Genomic DNA, 22,858 nt, shown 5'->3' with positions numbered 1-22,858 from the left:
TTCCGTTTTCAACGTAGCAACTTATTAATGTTGTTTAGAGCTCTCTTCCTAACTACCGTTATTTGTTAAGGATATAATTGCTTTTACACGTAATATATTCTTGTCATTTACCACTCTCGGCGACGTTATCCTTGACAAGTTCTAGGATAATGGAACGTACGTTCGTTTTACGACACGCTGCATGCACTTAAGCCACGACACCAGGAAAACGTGTTTCAAGGTTTGCTGCAGGCAACACATTTTCATTCTCGTTACATTCCCGTCTCTTGCGCGCGTCCCATATGTTCGCACACGGAAAGAGCACGTTTGTCGATTTAGAGGCCGTGAATCTTTAAAGTCGACGACGGGGAGAGATGCGCGCAACGGACAGACTTGCATCCGAATGCTTTCACGGTGGGATACCGTTAGATCCCACCACGCATTCGGTAGTCGTTTCGTACAATGAAATCTCTAGGAAGGAAACACCGTCAGGGTATCGTATTCCGCATGGTCGGCCGCTCATTTCAAGCTGGTTTATGAGCTCGGCGGCGCATTAATTCGGCCGAATGATGGTTTCGGCCCGTAACCGTCATTTCGTAACCGAATGCAGGTATCTAAAGCGCTATTCACGTCCTACAGTTTTGTCTGATACTATGCTAGAATTTCTCGTCTCCACGCTTTCATTAGCTTGCACGTATCGACTTCTATGTCGATAGTTAAAATATCATGCATGTGTAATGTACGTTGGACTAATGCATAGAATGTTTCACAATTCGTAATTTTAATTTCAATGATTTTCTCTCGAATTCGACAGATATTTTTTTTTGTCAAGAGTGAACTCGTCACTCTACAAATTTTCAGCTTTTAACAATTTAGATAAACAGATCCCGAATCTAAATGAGCAGTCACAATTGCGTACGACCAGATGAAATAATCGCACAGAAAGTAATCGTACAGCAATAATAATTAATCAGCTCTACCATCCACTTCCGATGTGCGTTGGTCCATCGTTCCGTCCATCGCGAGTTTCCGCATGGCCGCGGGTGATAAAAAGTATTCGACGGCGATCGATGTAGCCGGGAAAATCACGATGAATTCTCAGTTCTCAGTTCGTAGCTTAGTGCGACAGCTCTTGTTGCGACGGCAATTAGGAAATGAAAGTCAAACGGCTGAAAAATCGCTCCCTCGCGATCGAGTCGTTCCGTACCGGCACAAAGTAGATCCTCGAGAGTGACCATTTAGGGGGGTAGCAGTTGGTAGAACGAGATAGTAAAACAGGGGATGAGAGACAGGCTGCGGATATCGAACGAGAGAAGAGACAAAAAGAGAGGTTGAGAAAGGAAAAGGGTAATAGCGATGAGCGGAGCGGCGAACGGACAGTTAAAGTGGGGAAAAGGGAAATAGAGGAAGATGGGTAGGACGGACTGTGAGAACTTTTTTGAAAGTTCAAGCCGGCCGGAGTTATCGATAATCGATCATGCGAACTACTACTCCCGGACTCGTTTCGTGGTTGAGCGACGTCGTGCGTCTACGGCGATTTTAAATTCGCAAAGGAGAATAAGGCGCGCGGAACGGCCCGCTCGACCGTGAACGTGCAAATTTGAGTCTCCACAGTCGACTCCCCGCGGAAGCTGTATCTATCTATATGGTACAGTCGATTGGTCTGGATGGGAAACTGGGTTATGCAATGATTCGATAAATAATCGTGTCGGATTTATAGATTCATAAAGATACGAAATTAAAATTCGGCAGATACTGCAACTCGACTCGATGCAAGTAGATATCAAAAATTCATAAAGATTAAGAATACAAAAGTATTCACAAGTGTCCATATTAAACATCGTTAGTTAAAAAAAAACAATGGTATCCCGTTAATTAAAGTAATATTTTGTTATTTTATAATCGGAGGATATATAAAAAAAAGATAGAATAACTTATAAAAAAGTATACATATAGTTTGCAAGCAAATTGCATAATTTTTTTTTTAATGTAACTGTTTTCTTTATATAAATTGATTCATCTCATTATTCTGTGCACAACAGTATTAAGGTGCAGTTTACTAAAATGAATATAGCTTAGCAGATAAAGATACTTTTTAATCCAATTAGCAACTTCCAAATGGTGCTACAGCAAAATCTATCCGTTTTTTATAATTTTTGAGGAAACTTTTAATGAACATACACATCTCATAATCTACAACAAAATATCACGATTTCAGCCAATTTAATTGAAGCCACTTTTTTCATATGATTTGTCTTTAATACATTTTTCTTGAGGCAAATTAACTTCATTGTTTTATTATAATAAAATTAACATCGTATTGAGAGTAGCATCAGTGGCGACCTATAAAAATGATTAAAATTAGCTTAAATTGGATATAATTTGATTATATGAATTTAACTTAGTGTCTAAGTTTATGAAAGGAAGTTATAATTATTGCACTTATATTTCTCGATTATAATATTTCAATCGAGAAACGAATGTATTCCGATTGATGCCTGGAGTATCTAAAAATTGTATCCTTTGGGATTTATTATACGCAGTCTTCCAATTTCTTTCAACAGAAAATTTTAATCATTTCCTCCCGGACGATTTTGTCTTTCCGCCAGTCTGTTCATTTGGTTTTCCCGCCACGACTAACTTAATTTAAGCCACGCAAATCCTTGACATTTCAATTACAAATTAAGCGTTCGCCAACCACGTCGCGAGTCGTCCCCGATGCTCGATCCATCGAGCAATTCGTCGAAGAGGACAGGGGAGATTGGTGCGAGTGGAGGGGGATGAATTTTTAAAAAGCTCGAGGGAAACGGGGAAGTGATTTGAAAGTTTCGAGGATGCCGAGTAGAAAAGTTTTTAAAGGGCGCTGGAAGACGCAGCGGGGGAAGATGCAGCGGAGGATGATATAAGAAAGGAGGAAGGAAGATGGCGCGTGGTAGGCTGCAGCGGATGGAGGAACAGTGTAAGCCATGAAATTGAACTGGCTGTCTGCAACACCTTCGGCTTCGAGGAGGATGCTCTGCAGCCAGTTATATCGAGTTGTACACCATCGGCAACGGAGACTGGAAAGAAGAAAGTTCTCGCTCACGCGTCTGCACGCGGAATTTTTACGATAAATCACGGCGATGAGTTTTAAAGCACGCGAAGCGCGCCCGCACCTCTCGTACCTTCTACTGTAATTTAATTGCAATTATTACCACGGCACACATACAGCCGTAATACCATTTGCAACGACTTTCTCATATTGTATACAGCCGAGACCAAAAAAAAAAAGGGGGAAAAAAATGTTCTTTAGCCGAACCGTTGATTGGCATTTTTGCTTTAGCATTCGCAAATAGTTCGATGCAGACGAGATATTTTCTCTGAGGAAAACTGAGAGAATTCCAAGCAATTTCACGCCAATTAATTTTGCTCGGGTATTCCTACTTTTATGGTTTCTAAAATTATCCCCAGAAATCCTATAGGTTCGCGACTGATCTACAATTGACTTTGAACCGGTGAATAAATTATCTATCTTCAAGGAAATAGCGTTCAATAAATTCATTTTTAATTGCGTAGATATTTATCTATTTGATATCGTGTTCTCTCGTCAAATCTCTCTCGGGGATAGCGCGAAACATTGAAGCATCGGTATAGAAGGTGAAAGTCGAGCGAAGGGAGGAGAGACACGCGAGAGAAGAAACTGGGAGAAAATTGAGCTCTTTACTCGAGGGAAGAATTCGAAAGTGCGAAAGATTCCGCACTCCATTCTGTGTATCTTGTCCCATATATGACGGTGTATCGCATAAATGTGCATGCCTTTCGGGGTTGCCTTGTGAAAAACGTTAAGGGAAATCCAATGTATCATCACGCTAACAATACGCGGGAGGAGGCGAAAAATACAAGAGGCCGAAACGCGGAAGGCGAAAGAGCGGGGCGTGAGAAAGAGAGAGGCAAAGATAAGGGTGTAGGACGACAGGCCGTGGCGGAAGGGTACGTGTCTCGCGTTGCACAACTCCATCCCTTTCTCTCCCTTTCTTTCTCCCTCCCCTTTTCTCTCGCCGCAACCACCATCTCGTGATGTTATTTATTACTTATTGAAGCGGACTTGTAATTTCCTCGCATGATATAGTACTCGCGGAAAAATAATATCGGCCGCCCTTCGCATGCATTATGTATACATGGCGATTTTCGTGCAAACGGGGAACGCGGATGGTTCCCAATTCTGGCCAGTGAGCTCTATAATATACTGGAACGAGCTTTTCCTTTACTAAACTATATAGAAAACTGCGGCTCGACGGAGAAAGGGAAACAAGCAATTACTGATATTCCTTACTTCTTCTCTACTTGTGATAGTAAAACAACATTAGCCAATCATCCCTGATAAAGAAAACGGTATCATCTATGCATCAGAGATCCTCTATATATATAATAAGAATCTGGACATAAGAAAGCCACTTTCGATTGGTTCGCTAAATTTTAATAATTCTTGAGAGAAAGAGAAATAGATAAAAAAAAAGATAGAACAGAATGAGAAAGAGAAAGAAATGGTAAATGTGTCCTTCTTCCTCGCGTGATTTTGTTAAAATTACTACTTTGCAGTGAAAATTACAGCTCGTATATAAACTCTTATTAAAGGTTTAATTAATTAAAGTCTCTCTTTACATCAAAGCGTCCTTGTTTAGGAATTGAGATACCTCCACTCCTCGATGGGCTGGCTTCAGTATGCGTAGAGCTCACTGATTCCGCCATTTATACTTGACTGGCGGGGTACCTAAGGTCGGAGGCACTCCGTCACCTCGGCCACCCCCAGGGGCGGAAGTCGGCGGACAATATGCATAGCGTAACTTCGGAGTTTGTATTTAATGTACTGAATAACGAGCGGCGCCGCTTAATTATTCAGGTGGATGAGTTCGCGATGGACGCGGGGAGAAACGGATGGCCAGGGTTGTTTCGTTTAAAACTTTTTTTTTTTAACAAATGTTTAAAACATGTTTTAAACATCGAATTAAATTAAACATGCTTTTTTTTTAAACAATTTAAAACAAATGTTTAAAACACTATTTCTTTTTATATGTTTTTAATGCTATTTAGTAGAGAAGAAGGTGATACTCCAGTTACATTTTACACGATAACTTGGTTTACTTGATTAATAATGAATATTTAAGTTTAAAACTTGACAATTACATTCATTAAAATAATGTTGAATCGATTCTGGAAAAAAATTCTTAAAAATTACAAAATATTGATTACTTAGGACACTATTAACAAAAATGTGGCGACATTGCATAATGGCGAATTGAAGAGAAACATGGATGGTAATGTAGCTTTCCATAAAAATAGTCTTAAAAAGTTAGTTTTGTTTAGAAAACAGTAGTTTGGTTACAAAATTAACAAAAAAGTAGAGTGTATTGCAGAATATGTGCATGTATACAAATGTATATACATACATATGTATGCATATAAACTTTAAGTATACAGGGTATTTGGAAAATAATGATAAATCTTTCGCATAGGGATAGAATGGACTAAACTGAGAAGAAAAGTCCTCTACCATTTTGCAATTTTCGCAAAATTAACTATAGATAATTAATTAATAATTAACAAGATATTAATTGCTAAAAATTGCCGAAAATTGAAATCTTCAATAATTTTTTACTCAAATACTATCAACTTTACAAAACTGCAAGAGATAAAAATTGTTAATTTTCTTCTCATAGAGTTCTAAGAATGTTTTTAGAATGTTTCTGTAAAGTTGACAATATTTGAGTAAAATATTTAAGAAAAATATTTAAGACAATATTTAAGAAAAATGAGGAAGTAGGTGTAATTAAATGCTAAAATGTATTTCAGAAACGTTTCAAAATACTTGAAAGTAAAAATGAATTATAATGAAATATAATAAATATGTGTTTAAAACGTGTTTTTTTTTAAACACAATTTTTTTCTAAAGCTATTTAAAACATATATAAAACATTAAAAACGTGTTTTAAACAAAAAAAAACTGAATGTTGTTTTTTTTTTTTAATATATTTTTGATCAACCCTGCGGATGGCTCGCGAAGGATCCGTTTTATTCGTACCTCCTTCCACTTTCGGCGTCGTCGCTTCCGTTTTCGGATGTCGGACCTCTGTCTCGCGTACGACGCGTGCGACAGAAATGAAAATAAAAGTAAAAATGAAGAAAAAGAAAAAACGGAAAGACGAGAAAGGAACGTCGTAAATAACGTAATGAAATTTTTGAGACTGGTCGAGACACGCCGACGGCATTTAAGGCGCGACTTTATGAAGTCTTTAAATTCCCCGGCGCGGAAGGATATTATTAAATTTCCAACGGCAAAGTTTGCGTTCCCCTCCCCACTCCTCCCGCGCACTTGTTTGTCCCGAGTTCTTCCGGTTCCGCTGATATCTCCACGTTGCATCCCCTTCCCCACCCACCCCTCTCAGCCACTCCATCCGCGCGACCGGATTATAAAAAGCGATAAATAACGTTGTATAATGAGCATTTGTTCCGCGCGCATGTCGGCACGCGTCCTCGTGTTTTAACGCGAAGGCCCCGTCGACGCCGGAAACATTGTGTCGAACTATTAATTTGTTCGCCGCGCGGCGAAACAATGGACGGTGATGCAAGGCACGATCGATACGGCGCTTTGCGAACAAACTTAACCCCTGTGACATACGACCGATCGATATATGATAGACGACAAAGGAAAGATAAAGTGGATAAGAGAAAGCGTCGATGAATAATGAAGGAGTCGTCATATCACAGGGGGAGAGGTCGCTCGCATGTGTTTCCGGTGCAATCGAGTCCAAGCGCCAATGTCAAAACACTTCGCCGTGATATATACCACTGAAACGTGGAAAAAAATAAACGACACGACGATTTTTTTCAGCCAGTATCCACCGGGATACGCGTGATTGGTCGTCGATTTTAGCGATCAGTGCATATAGTGGAGATCCTCAAGAGGTTGAACACTATGTATTTAGGCAGCTTCTGATTGGCCTGCTATATTTTTCAAGATCTGCTTAAGATAGAATGAGATAGGTGGATAAGATAAACGAGATGCGCGATGGATTTGAATACTCTGTCTCATTCTATCTCAAGCGGGTCCTGAAAAATATGGCGGACCACACATTATGATGTATAATTCTCTTACTTACACTACAAATCCAAGTGTGTAAGCAGTGACTTTGATATATGCGTGTGATTTAGTTTTTTTTTTTTGTAAAAATGGCACTATACTCCTACGTTTAAATCTATTTCTGTACGCAGTATAGTGTGTTATTTTTATACAGAAGGCTAATCACACTGCATATACATTGAAGTGACTTTTTACGCACTTGCAGTGTGAGGATTTCTAGTCTATATGAATCTTCCTTTAGAATTTCCAAAAGCAATCCGATGATCCTCACTTAAAGCTTTCGGCGAATATACCTTTGACACTCGTCCAACCTTGAGGATGACTTCCGCGTTTCGCGTAAAAGAGAAACTCTGAACCGGGACAAAGGAATGACTGTCGCTCGTATGGTGGAGAGGTGGCGTTCCTATTTCCTGTGTATCGAAACACCTTGAAATATTCATGAGCCTAGTCCAGAGTATCGCTTACCGCTGGATTGTGAAATTTTAAAGCGTCTCTTCCTCTACAGTATGCCTTCTCCTTCTCTTTCTCTATATCCTTCGCGCCAACCCCCCAAAATACCAACTTCCTGTCAGTGTGTTCAAAGCTCGCACCCGACTTGCCAATCTCGGTAAGCGCGTGCGCGCGCACCGTCCTGCAGTTTGTCCTACACATGTATCAAAATGTTCGAGCGACAGCTCGAAAAGTAGTTCAGCTGCCGAGAACCGCAGTTAGAGAAAAAAGTCCGTGCAGAAATGTTCTTCCATATTTTTTTTAATTCCATTCGATTTCCGCTTTTTTTGTGCTAAACGTACGTAATACAGAAGAAAATTATGTTCAAGAATAATATTTAGGGATTGAAATATAAAATAATGCTGTGAAAAATGTATGAAATATTATTACGGATTTATTCATCATCGGTGATTACAACGTTTGCAACGAAATTGAAATGGAATTGTTTCTTATATTACTTTTTTGAATTATACGTACAATTCGCGTTTAAATAAATTTATCGATGCATATGTATTTATCATAATATCGAAGCTAGCACGGAAGAATAATTATGTCTCTACTTAAATTAGAGTATTAATTTTTCAGACATTTATTTCATATTTGCTTTGACACAACTCGATGTGCCTACATCTCTCTGTTATTGGTAGATTTAAGGTTAAATCGTGCCAATTAATGTTTACACCGAGTAACCGTTCATTTCACTGAATGGCACTTCGTTAACTAACTTGCTCGATCGACCTGCTTGGCGTATTCTCGCGCTTTGATTATGTACGTTTTAATCAAAATATTTCGAAAATTAAACTCTAATGGAACAGGGAACAATAATTTGGTTAAGGTAAAAATATAGAAGCTCTCTCTCTCTCTCTCTCTCTCTCTTTCTCTCTCTCTCTTTCTCTCTCTCTCGGGATATTCGTTAAAATATTCTTTTAAGCATATACATAACATTTATATAAATTAATCTGTTTAGAGAAACTTGATATCCCGGTATATGTCATCAACTACTGACATCCGAGTGACTGAATATCATATAAGAGCTTAACCTATATTTTTAATATTTATTCAAAGAATAAAACATAGGTAAACGTAAAAACTCAATTACAAAAATTATGATTTAAACATATTTTGCTCTCGGACTTTATTATTCAATCTTGTCAAAATAATTTCGAGTGAAATATAATTCAAAGCAAGGAAATACGCTTCGAAGCTCGCAACCGGAGTTTCTAACCGTATCGACGCAATGATTTTTCGTCGTGTCTACTACCTGCGTCTGTATACGCTCTATTTCCGGATCGCGTTGTATAGCGACAATATCACACGGGCGAGTGTATGCGACAGGCACGCACACGCACATCCGAACGTGCTCAGGCGCAACGACGGAGATACATTTCGGTAGAATCGGTCCGGATATAATCCGGCGCACTCGTCCTGCGAGCATCCCCCGCGAGCCAGTTCGCTCACCCCTCTCCCTCCCTCTCGCAGCTCACATTCCACATCCACGATCCGTCCTCTTCCGTTTTCCTCATACCGCCGCCTCATCCTCTAGCAAACCCCGTACCGGCCATCCGTAGTCACTGCGCAAACACACGACAGCGTACGAGGCTGTATTTCGACCAGCAAGTGGTACGAATGCGAAATGGGTCAGGCGTAAGCAGCGAAATCACTGCCTGTCCTATCGGGCTGTTCTCCCTCACCCTTTCTGTCTCTCCCTCTCTCTCCCTCTCTCTCTCTCTCTCTCTCTCTCTCTGTGTTTCTCTATTTCTGTATTTCTCTTGCCCTCTCCATCTCTGTCCGCTTGGCTTCGAACAACCAACAGCACGTGGACATTGTTCGATAGTACCGGAAGCCACCGCCTCTGAACTGGCCGCTCGCGGCTCGAAGAGAAATATTAATGCATACTTTAGGCCCAGAAAGCTACATGTCCAAAGTCTGACAAATTTATGGGAAACGCAGGTGTATACGGAATTAGTAAATCGTCGTTGCCGTGCGCATTTCGATATATAATGGCCCAGCTCTGCATTTCCGGTGAGTATTAATTAATGCTTCCAGCAAGCAATTATGATTATTATAATTATTAGATATTGAGGACCACAAATTTTCGCTGTGGTAATAAATAAATTACGATGTTATGTCGATTTAAATTACTTATAAGTCCGTCAAAACTATTACAATTTTAAAAAATCTAAGTATCTATTTTCTTAAACTCTCTCATCAAATAGAGTAAGACTTAGATTTTATTTTATTTTTAACAAAATTGCAGCCGTTTGAACTTTTAATAATAAATCGGGTACGAATTTTTGCACTGATCTAATATGAATTAATTTGAATGTTGTACGTATTTATTTTTGATGATCAAACAAAATTATTTTCAGATTTATATCTAGTTAAAATTTTAGATACTTTAAAATCATTTGTATCCCGTGTTATCCCAAAAATCATATTCGTACGTAAGATGAAGTAAGATAACAGTAGTACGAGTGAAAGTATGCATTTAATGCGTAATTCATAAGTAATCTACTTTACAAAAAGCTTTCTGAAACTCCCCACTTAAAGGATAAATGCTTAATCGATCTATATAAAGGAGGTTGCCTCCGAACGGATTGCAAATCAGTTGATAATTGAATCAAGGATGAAAAATTAAAAACGTGATTTAGATTATAAACTTCATCATTTGTTGAAGGCAAAGCTGAAGACGTGCGCAAGAGTGTCTCCTTTATGTAGCGAGGTACAGCAAATTAAAGTCTAATAGAGCGAGGAAACTCGGAAGTAATTGAAAGGCTAACGCAAGTCTCATACAAAGGGAGAATATTATAAAAAGAGCTCCAGACTGTCACGCTTGAAGGAGCTTCAATTGAAGCTTCTTGCTAAACAACAGAAGAAAAATCTTACAGACATACGCAAGACCAATTTTACCATTGTCTTCTGTCATAGCGATTCTCTTATACGCGAAACTTTTGCGAAATAATGAATATGAAAAAATCGTCTCTAATTTGTATCTCTCATGTTACTCAAATCACCGTTGAAATTGTTCTGAAATTGACGCAGTATGTCGGTTTGCAGACAAACAAGCACAATAATCTAAACTTTGCTGCATTTGTAACTGTACTGAAGTTAGAGCTGTAATATATTTAAACGCTATTCATAAGTAAGAATTTACATCATAAGCGTATCCAGGGAAAATGAGAGATTCACCTCCTTCCAATATTTGTTTTATTTTTCATTTTTAATTATAAAAAATACAATCTTTTACTATGAATATTTTTTTGTTGTCACATAAAATATTTTTTTTTCTCCTCATTGGGATAACTACCCAAAAATGTAAGTGATTTCTAAAACTTTATTAGTTAAAGCTTTCACACACAGAATATTTGATACATAAGGAAAATTTTTGCAAGGTTTTTACAGCTGAAACAGAATATACGTTGAGATATTAATGAATATTCCATTCATAACTACACACATTTCATTTTTAATAACTGTATTTTGCCTGTGTTTTCTTCAGGAAAAAAGTAAAAGTATTACGATTTACGAAACTATATTTTTCTCATTAAAAATCAGGAATGAAAAAGAGATATAAGCTCTAAAATGTCTAAAAAAGCAATTTATTAATGGAAAAAAATTACTGTTTGTGATAATAGAATTCCTCCTCCTTGAACAAAATCCTGGATAATTCATGATTTACATTATACTTACATGAACAAATTCATTTTCCAATTAATTTCATGAATCAAGTTCCGTCATAATGTCTTTATCAAGCATAGCATCTGTCTCGTAAAACAATCAAATCACGTACTTCTTTTTACCGCTTCTAAAGTATACGCGAAATAACATTTCGATTTCAACTTTATCGCATCATGTCGGAAACTCTGAAAACTGCGAGGACTTCACCGTCAACTTCGACAGATTGTCCATTCCGGCCTGAACCCGTTTGCTATGTTATAACATAGCGGCGACCGATCTCGCCTCCAAGATATACCACCCCGTTCCATTTTTATGGACACGCACGTATCGTTTTACGCCCTACATACGTTTCCTTCTCACGACGCAGCGACACGCGTCGCAAACGGGCAGTTTTATGAGAGAGCATTTTTTTCCCTCTCCCCGAATGTTCTACAAATGTCGTTGTGCGCGTGATGGAAGTAGCGGAACTTGCCGTAAAGAAATCGGTGGGAGGAGGCTGCGAGCGAGTCGTCGCTCGTCGTATTCAGGGCGATAGCTCGGCGCGCTGCCGGTAGCCAGCGCTTATTTTATGGATAATGCATTTCGCCATCGTTTATTTTATTACGTGATTTGCTACGGCGGCGTATTATTGGTCATGCAGTTCTGCGAACAGGTAGGATATACGTGCACGCGACATAAGTAACATTCGCGCAATCTGATGCTGTAGAGCATGTCAGCTTTGGCCTCGTAATAACCGCAATATATTTTTCAATGTGTTTATTTGTCACCACGATCCTCGCATAAAACATGAAGTAATTTTCATTTCTAGATAAAGATGTAAAAGATTAAAGGATGATGAATTACAGTTGTCACTTCTCCCGTGTTTTATTTCTCCGATTTTCTGGCTCTCCGACACGTGGAAAAATTTTCAGCTAACAGCTGGAAATGTTTATAACCTTTTTTTTAGGTAGACATTAATGCATGCACTTTTCTCTTCGTTTTTTAATTAAAGATGTCTCTGGTAGGAAGGTCTCATATTTATAAAAAGATACTTTTAGAAATAGCACTTATACAAACAAATTTCAGTTTCGACAATTTTGGTAGTAATACAAGGAATACCCGGAAAAATAGTTGTTTCGATTAAAGTAATTTTTTTTGCTGTTAAAGAAAAAATTCCCTTGATTTGTGAAAAAATTTCTTTGAATTAAACATTATTATTTTAAATCGAATAGATTTTATTAGATTTAAAGAAATAATGTTCAAATCCAAGAAATGATTCAAATTGTGATTTAAATCAAATAAATTTTATTTGATTAAAAAAAATAATGTTTAAAGAAATTTTTTCACAAATCAAAGGAATTTTTTATTTAACCGTACAGCAAAGAAAATTTCTTTAAATCGAAGCAACCTTTTCTCTGAGTGTAAGTATTATTAACCTCTAGCTGGAGAATGATCGATCTCCAGTGGAACACCAGTTGGAAAATAGAAAAATAGAAAAATAGAAAAATAGCAATCGTGAGTGCGATAATTCCGGCCATCGTAGTTAAGCATGCGACTCCGTTGCACATTTTATTAGCTTCTTGAAAACGTTCACAGTAATGCGACAAGATATAAAAAAGAACTACGAAGCTTTTCTCGTGTCTTATAAACGAGCGTTTATCTCAAGAATGTACAATACTATCAGCTGGATTTATTGACTCGACCGCTTGTAATATTACCGGAATGCCTCTTGGGCGTGTGCTACCAAATTTAATTTCAACCTCGGTAAATGCCATCGTATCGATCGTTTCCGGAATACATGGGTGGCCGTCGAAATTACTCGACGTTTAAAAGAGGAAGAAACAGCCTCAGTACGTTCTCATCGCGTTTGCTATTATCCGTGTATATACACGGCACACGCTCGTCCATGGAACGCACGGGCCCGGGCACTTTGTTTTGTTGGGGTAAACAGGAATGGCAATAATACTCGGTGTATCGCGAGGTATCGAACTATCGAGCTCTCCGTCGGGACCAATATCGCGTGCTACAAAAATACGGAAAACGCGACGGAATTGCTAGCGACACAGGCAACAGATAAGGTCGTCCATGTAGAGAAAAGAAAAAAAAAAAACAAAGAGAAAAGGACGACGAAGGAACATCGGTCAAATCATTCATCTGCAGATCTTCCTTCGTGATTCAATTGTGACGTGATTGATTAGAATTACAGCGACGTTATCAACGAACGGATTCCAAATTAATTGGAGAAAATTGACTAATGAAATTAATGTAATTTTTTTTAAATATAGATTTTGATGATAAGAATGTTATTCTTGCTCAGGGTATTTAGCAAATCGCAATACAACGCGAAAAGGCGACTCAAAAAGAAAAAAAAAATTTTTTTTTTTTTTACCGCTTTCGTATTGTATAGTAACGATATTTTACCGCATAAAATAAGGTAGTGCTATCCAAGATTTGTAATTCTGGGCATTGACTTGACGTCAACGTACCTGTTATCTCTTCCTTTTTTATCTTTATTTAAAAAAAAAAGATAATTAGAGGCACATGAACATTAATATACGTCAAGCCGATGCTCACAATTATAAATCTTGGATAACACTGAAAAAAAAATATATTCACAGTTAAGTCGAGAAATTAGTTGACAATAGCCACAAATGTTTTGTCGTTGGTCTGAGTATCGTTTTGTACTTCAATTTTCAGACGTGGACAATTAATTCCACGGTTTAAGTACTGCAGAAGCGAAGACAAATGTAGGACGGAGCAGCGTAAAATATTTCCCTACGCGGTATAGGCAACCGATAGTCAAACATCGCAAACCGGAAGTAGCGCGGAAAGACGGATAGCCGATGGCATGCGGCAAGCAATCGATTGTCTCGCTTGAGATTAATTGGTATGCGGGGTTTACTGTCTACAGGTGTATACCCGACGACAGCATTGATCGTCGCTTTGATCGCCTGTCCTAATTGGAAGGTGCGGGCCGGATCCTCGCGGGTCAAACCACACGAAAATGATTATCTCAGGTCGAAAGACCGTATTACCCGTTCCATCTATCAGACTTTAACGAACTATCGCACTATCCCCGATTTCGGCATGTCCGTTTATGTAGATATAAGACGCCGTGTGTGAAGTCCCTCGAGAGTGATCAGTAAGTGAAGTCTATAATGAAATTTTAAGGCATAAAACTTAAGTTCTAAGCCGTAAGAAATTGATCAATCATAGTCGATTATTCTCTTCACATTCGATTGTAATTGGTTGATTTTTTTCTGGCTTAAAGACCACGATACAAAAAATTTAAACAATGAAACATACACTGAGACAAAAATATAGTTAATTTTAATAAATATTTAGTTCAATATTGCCAATTAAACATTTAATTACAGTGAACAAATATTTATTCGATAAAAAGAATGTTTATCAAATCAAATTAATGGTTCTTCTACCAAATAAATATATCTTTATATTTAATAAATATTTAGTTGGTAGTATTCAATCAAATATTTTATTAAAATTGACATATGTTTTCTCAGTGTAAGCATAATATGGTTGCTATAGAACTAGAAATCAAGAAAGTCAAGGACTTTTCTGCAAATTTTCAGGAAAATTCAAATTCTTGTAAAGAAGTTTAATATTCATACCTACGCAGTAGGAGTAGTTTTGGAACACTACTAACTTAACCATTAAATGCAAGTAGTGTCAACAACATTACTAGTGATTTACATAACATCGTTACGCTATATAGCTTTCTCAACAAAAATATTTAACGTAGATATTTCCAAATCTAGAAGAAAATACAAAATATTGTCGAAAGTCAAGGAAAATTATGAAATTTTGTTTGGGAATTAGAGAAAAACTATAGAATTTTAAGATGAGAAATTTATGGCAACTCTGAATTGGCCAATCATATTAAAAACGGTAAGGCCATAACATAAGTATTAGCAACAATTTAAATTTCCCTACTGCTTACGTCTTCCTGTTTAAGTTTTTTTGTACGCCATAGCCCTAAAGCTTAAGTTTTATGCCTTAAAATCTTATTGTAATCGCTATACGAAGACGAGAAGAGTAAAATCGTCGCGCTTGCCGGTTCCGTCGAACGCGGGGATATTGGTGATACGATTCTTCTGGCGAAATCCCGCCGCGTGTTCGCGGGTCATTCCAATAGATTTAGCCACTTCGGGGTAACAACGAGCGACCTACCCGAACGCACTTGACACGCACACACGCATTATACACGCACACTCGCTCGTGTGCCGCGAATATGTAACAGAGGCGAGCGCACCGGCGTTTATGCAAATTCGAGCATGTGCTCGCGGGAAGTTCCTAATACAATTCGGTTTTGCGTACGCGTACACGCCTGGTACTTAACCGTTGTCAACTGTATCGGCGGCCCGACGAGATTTTCCCCTGTCGTGCAACGTACGCGCAACAATTGTGCCTCGTTCCATCCTCGTCCCGTTCGGCCTCCCATGTTTTTGCCCTCTTGCATAAATACGAGCCGTTGTCGCCCATCTCTCACTGGCCATTACAAACATGCCGGACGATCTGTCATATCGTATCGCGCTTTAATAAGTATAATATAGGTGTAGAAGTTGAAAATATTTGGGGAGAGAAAGCGAGGAGGTAACCACTCAATGTATAGTCGTGAAATCTCTATAATTCAATAATTACATATGCAACCACGAGAAATCATTGTACATATAATATTAATCCTTATCCTACACGATGGGTCGCTAGTGACGAGCAATTCCTGTACGTGCAAGTTTCTTTGAGTCTTTTAGTAATTATAAATTACACTATATTTTATTATTTTTCAAAATGAAGTTCCAATATTTATTCTAGAAAGCTGAAAGGATGTTGGTGAATTTTTAGAGATTTTTTGAATCATTCTGAATAGGTGAAAAAAACGGACGGATCTAGTGACCCCTGTTTATATATGGATGAGGCATCAACTTGTATCTTGTAGAGTAAGGATTAAATAAAATCGTATATTTTACCAAATGACTTCGTATACAGTGAAAAAAATTATTTGTAATCATATGAAATCTTGCAATCTGGGACAATATTATATTTCAACTAGCTTCGAAGGGTTACCCCCTCGAGAGAAAGTGTGCACTATTAGATATCAAACAAAGCAATGATAACCTAATCCCTCGAGTAAAATAACATTTTGTTATTTCTAACTTTTATCAACACTCAACGCAAATCCAAGTGTGTAAAAAGTGGCTTCAATATTGTACGATTGCAAGTTTCTCATGTAAAAATAATACATTAACAAGATCATAAAATTTATCTTCACACAAAATTTATTAAAATGCTTATATTAAAGTCAGTAACCGAAGATCCTCGAAGATTGATCTCCTTATACAATATATATATATATATAAATATTTTAACAAGGTACGTGAAGATAAATTTTTGCCCCCTTTCTGATTCATTATTGATTATTTAAACAAAACAGCAATGAGAATTATTTGCGAGGAAGCAGCGCTCTATGTTTTCATTATTTTATAGCAGCTTTATTTCCACAGCTTTGAATTTTCCGTTCTCATGCATAACTCCCATGCGTATCATAATTTACACGCTTAAAATATGTAACATGATGCCAAGACACTTTAACAAACGATGACTGAGTGATGGTTTAAATATAACGCGATTAAATATAAATTCAAAAAAAGTGTAATAAATGATGCTGTGCGAAAGTTAATGTTTCTCTTGGGTTTACTTTTTTCTTGCGCCATGATTAAGGACTCGTTGCGGTTCAAGCATCGGATTAATGGTATACACCGGGACGTGGTGCGCGACTTATGAATATCCATGAGGCAACTTCCGCGATCGACGATGCACCGGATCGTTTACCCTCTATCATCTATAATCGTGTGCCGTGTAATTCCGCTCTCATGAATCCCGCCGTATTTATAATGTTTCCAAAAACCCGTTTGGTCTAAAGCGAATCTATCTGCAAGCTGTCTCCGGAAATAACTTGGAGCAACGACACGACCAAAGTTTTATGAATAATCATAAAAGCCGGCCGGTCGTTCCGTGATAAGAGCGGGTGGTATAACGTTGTTGTCCGAGATTCTTACAAGACGGCTTTTGCGTAAATCGAAATGTCGACTACGCGCGTATCAGCGGCGTTTGTAAAAAACAACGGCGCTCGTCTGATCTCGTCACATCCGCGACGGATCTGCGACGTTCGCAATTCGACTGCGTAACAAACGCGCGGTCCGCAAAGACACCCGGACGGATTTCGTACCGGCCACGTACCGCCGCAGCAGGGGGCCAGTCGATAATCCCGGCGGCAGCGTCACGTTGTCGATGTAATCGTCGTTCTTCATCCCGCGAGTAACGAGCGGGAAATTGAATTTATCGGCGCCGGCAGTGCCTGAATCCCCGCGTGTTTACGTCATCGGTGCCCAGCCGCGGTGTCTGGCGTACCGATTCCCTTGACGCGGCACAACGCTACGTTTACGTTGGTTTAGGGTTTGCCTGGAAATTGGCAATTACTAATGCGTGACCAGCCCCCATGGACGGACCCGTGCCAAATAACCCTCTCGCCGGTTACGGCGACAATCGGATGCGCGCCCGTCCGCGACCGGTGGCTCGTTTTCAAACGCTTGTGGAATCGTCGATGTCAAATGAAACTAAAAAGAGAGAGAGAGAGAGAGAGAGAGAGAGAGAGAGAGAGAAAGAGGTGGAAGCTTCACGGAGCGCCGGTTTCTCGCAAACTGTCAAAACCCGGAAAAAATCGATCGGCTAATCGAATCGACCGGGAAAAGTCCGATCGGACGCGCGATAGCACCGTGTTGGGCTCGAGCGTATCGTCACGTAACGATTAACGCCAATTAACGATAACGTCGTTATCAACGGCGGTGTGTTTCGACAAAAAATTCGCATAGCCGGACACATGACACGGTGTGCCATTTGTACTTAATGGCGCGCAAAGGGGATCGTCGAAGGGATAGAGCGTAAACCGGCGGAAACTCGCAAAATTTAAGGAATAAGACGGCAAAGAAAGAGAAAATTAATGATCCTCAAGTAAGGGACCCCATTAGACAATTTGTGAGTCTCCCAGGTTCTGCTTAAGATAGAATGAAATAGATGCATAAGACAAAATGAGATACGTGCACATCTCTTTCTATCTTATGCACAATCTATCTCGAAGACAGATCCTGAAAATAATATGGCGGGTCAAACTTATGCCCAATTCCTTACTTAATCTTTAAGTAGGTAGGCAGCTCAGCACTCTATACATAATTATCTTAAAAAAACCTTGTTCCGAAGTAGAAAATAAATTGTCTAGAAGTTTTAAACATCATTTTTACATTCCTCTAATTGTAAGAATATAAATAATATAAATTTAACTTTATACACCGAAGAAAATTTCTGATTGAAAATGGACGAGTCAAGATTTTTCTGATTAAATTTATTAAAATTCTAGTTGAGATAACCGGAATTCTGGTTGATACAATATTCCTGGTAAAATTTACTAGAATTCTTATTTTTATCAGAATAATTATATCAATCAATTCTAGTTATCTCCATTAGAATTCTAATAAATTTAACCAGAAAATTCTGATTCGTCCATTTTCCATCAAAATTATTATTTAATCCAATCATTTTTCTCAATGTACATATTATGAAAAATATATAACTATGAAAATAGAATTTGGGATATTTTGAACACTCCATTTATCTACTTAAAGGTTAAAAATCTCTCGAGAAAATCATATGGAAAAGGTAATTATTTATCGGCACCATCCTCTCGTCTCTCTTTTTTATCAGTACCAGCTGAGCACGCGTTCTATCGTCTTCATTCTTCGTCGGTGCTTCCTATATGCCGTTTTCCACTCCGTTGCTACTCCGCGACTAGAATCGTTCGCTCCCCGCCCCCGATGAAAATATATCATTCTGCCTTCTTCGCCGGGAAAAGTAAGTAGGTCGCAGTGCCATTATCGCTTGCCACCGGACCTTCCGATATACTCACAACTCCCGCCTGCGAAATGCATATCCAGGTGCGACACATACATAAGTTACGAGACCAAAAGCATATGCAAGTACGAGGGTGTAGTGCGCGGAGGTGGACCGGCATTCTCTCAGCACAGCGCGCTACGATTTCTTCATCCCTTTATTCCCACGACGTCCTTATATTTTTATGTTCGTCGCGTTTCTGCGTACGCCCCGCGCAGCGATGACTTTTGCGCATAGAAATAGAGCGAGAAAAGAAAGAGAGAGAGAGAGAGAGAGAGAGAGAGAGAGAGAGAGAGAGAGAGAGAGAGAGAGATGGATGATTTTATATGCAATCGTTACCGCCGGACGAATGGGTGCGTTAGAAAAATACGACGCCTGTGAGATACGCAACATACAGATTCACTCTATTGTTGTAATCGTTTTTAATTTAATAAATACGGACACACAATTTGCAACGATATTGCAAACCTAATCTGTTCCTAGCAAGTAAACTTTAGAAAACGTTAGACGCAGATTTTTCTCAATTTTTTTACAGTTTTTTATGTCAAAATATAAAAAAATCTATCATTAATTTTAGTTTAAATTGTTCTTCAATTAAAAAAAGTTTTTTAATTTTATATACATACAAATATCAAAATAATAATTAAAAAATGGTTTCACTTGCAAAACATTTTTTAAATGTGTTGTAAAATCAGGTATTTGTGTAAAATAAAAAATTGTTTTTAATTAAAAGACTAAATTTAAACTAAAATTAATGATTTCTTCATACTTTGACATAAAAAACAACTTTAAAAAAATTTGAGAAAAATCGACGTCTGATGTTCTCTAAAGTTTGCTTGTGAGGATGAAACGCGAAAATAGACGGCAGACATGCTCCATCATAGAAGCAAAACGATGTTAACCGGGTAATTAGCGCGTTATATCGATATAATAACATATTAATAAGAAATACCTTACACAGTACATAAATCAGTGTCATGAGATCATGGCATGATGGCTTATCGTGCATTCATACACCTGTGAGTAATTCAGTAAGCCAAAATGATCGAATTTCTCTGTGTTATTGCACGTCAATGAAATCTTTAATCCTAAAACAGATACATGAAGTAAAGATAGTTAAGCGCATAATTAATTTATTATTTTGTCTTCTATAAGCTTTTTCTGATTTCAGTAAAATTTGCAGGTTCCTTTATTTTTTCAAAAAGATTAAAAATAAAATTTAGGTTATACTTCAGTTTGAAAGAAATCCTGACTCGTTTAGTGTCAATTTTATAGATCCATTCACAACGTTCTTTATTTTTGGTTCAGTCACATTAGGAAATGAAGGATCCATAAGTATAAGATTAAAGTTATTTAAACATAAGATAAAGAGAATCATCTAAAAATAACGTCACGGAAGGACATCGATATTATTAGATAATGGTGTCCATAAGGACCGGAAGAGCAACGACAATCTTGTCGAAGCATCCATGGAGCAAAGATCGCGCGGAGGTCATCTACGTCAAAACTCAGCTGGTTCCGCGTTAAAGCTAGCTTACTTAGAGATTGGCTCCTGCACGAGCGATGCATATTTATGAGTCGTCGTTCTCGTGTCAAAAGGGCCGACTTTATTCCAGACGATATTATCGATTAGACGTCATTTGGGCACCGCGAGTTCCCTAAAATACCACTCGGTAATCTAGTTATACACGCTATACCTAATATCCACCCACCGAGTTTCTCGGAATCGATTCAGTATTAATCTTTATGAAACTATATCTTCACTTTTACCCGGAAAAACTTATATTACTTATTTTATATTAGTACTTTATATTTAAAAAAAAAAAAGAGGAATCTCTGTCTTTTGCTATTACAAGATATTTTAATAATGTAAACGATAAAGTAAACACTATTGCACTTCCTTCAAGTATACATAACTAACGATAATAGACGGTAAAGAAGAGAGATTGAAAAAACTTAAAGTTTCAGCCTCAGCCAATGTCTTTCATGGATATTCATGAGTTATTTGACTTTTGGAGTATGCAATTAACAAGCTCCATCAAACCGTTGGAGTAATAACTTCGCGTAAAGCTCTAGAAGAGACAGAGAGGGAGGACTCGATCGATCGATAGTTTAGCAAAATGCGTTCTAATACGATGGCAAACTATCCGCGCAATATCCGATCGGGAAGATCACTTTCATGGATATTCATAGGGTTATTCCTCTTCCAAACGCGCGTAGTTAAATACATCCTTCGAACTGGCTGAGAGACTTACTCGTTGCCCTATACATACGAACTTGTATTCTCGGGAAAAGTACTTACGGAAATTTGCGAGAATCAGAAAGCGATAGCTAGTATAAACCGCACTGTCGATTCGTCTCGGAGTTTGAAATGAGTAAAAACTAAAAATCTTGAAAACTATAATAGAGCGATCTGGCCGCAAGCGATTTTGTCAAAATTCTATGAGAAAAAGAGGTGTACTTCTTTTCTCATACATAAAAGTATTCATTACACGTACCTATCTTGTCATATTTTTCTTCACATACATTGTGTTATATTATTGTATCATTACAAGTACAAAATTTCTACTCTATTGTAACGCTTCTCTCTCTATTATATATATTTGTTATTTATAAATAATATTGTATTAAAGTCTAGATTTACAAACAACACTGCTGATGCTTTTATCGTTTGAAATGTTACTCCAAAAATTACATCGCGTTCATGGTTATAAGCTGAAACTTTAATGCACATTGCACGTCAATAAAGTTTTTTTAATATTATTATATACTATTTCGTTTTAATTTCTATTATCTCACTCTATAATTTTTAATTAATTAAGATTGTAGAATGAGATGATACAAGTTAAAGTTAAGATACTTTATAATTGTGTATAAATATCTTCCTCTTTCGTAGAATTTTGACAAAATTGTTTGTGGCTAAACTGTACAATATGTGAAGTTTCTATTGAAAATTATGTATGCATTTCTACTGCTAATAATAACAACATTTATTATCGATTACATTAAAAGTCAAATACAAAAAGACATTTATCTCAAAATATATAAGTCGAGGTATAAAGATCTTATATTACATTGATAATCATAGAAAATACAGATCGATGCAGATGATGCATTTTTAAGTAAGTTGTACAAACCACCGGTCATTCACCGTCTACTTGAATAAGTTATAATTAACTAGCCCGTTGTATCGTAATATTGTTACGGCCAGTATTTTAAGTTTTATAACATTAAAACCGACAACATCCATCGAATCGATTGTAGATTACATTATTCATAATTATATAATACTTTATTTATAGCAAATTGCAAATTCATATACAGACGTTCGCTCGTTGCAGCTGGTTTTCAAAAATAGAGAGAAAATTAAATTACCCGAAAATATTTGACGATGTCATAATTTTAGCAAATAAAGTTATATTTTAAAGCAGTCAGAATGTCATTTGACATTCTTGTTTGCTACATTAAAATTAATTGAATAATTTATAGCAATATTAAATAATTTTATCAACATTTCTAATAACTTAATTTTCTTGAATTGTTTGACTTTTCCAAGATATATGTATAATAATAGATTTTTTCGCTTTGAGAAAATAATAATAGCAGAGTGTTAAGTTTGGGTTTCTTTTTAATGGATATTAACTCCTAAGATAT

Source organism: Trachymyrmex septentrionalis, unplaced genomic scaffold, assembly GCF_001594115.1.
Source record: "Trachymyrmex septentrionalis isolate Tsep2-gDNA-1 unplaced genomic scaffold, Tsep1.0 scaffold43, whole genome shotgun sequence".
Taxonomy (NCBI): Eukaryota; Metazoa; Arthropoda; class Insecta; order Hymenoptera; family Formicidae; genus Trachymyrmex; species Trachymyrmex septentrionalis.
Note: the sequence above shows the minus strand (reverse complement) of the source record.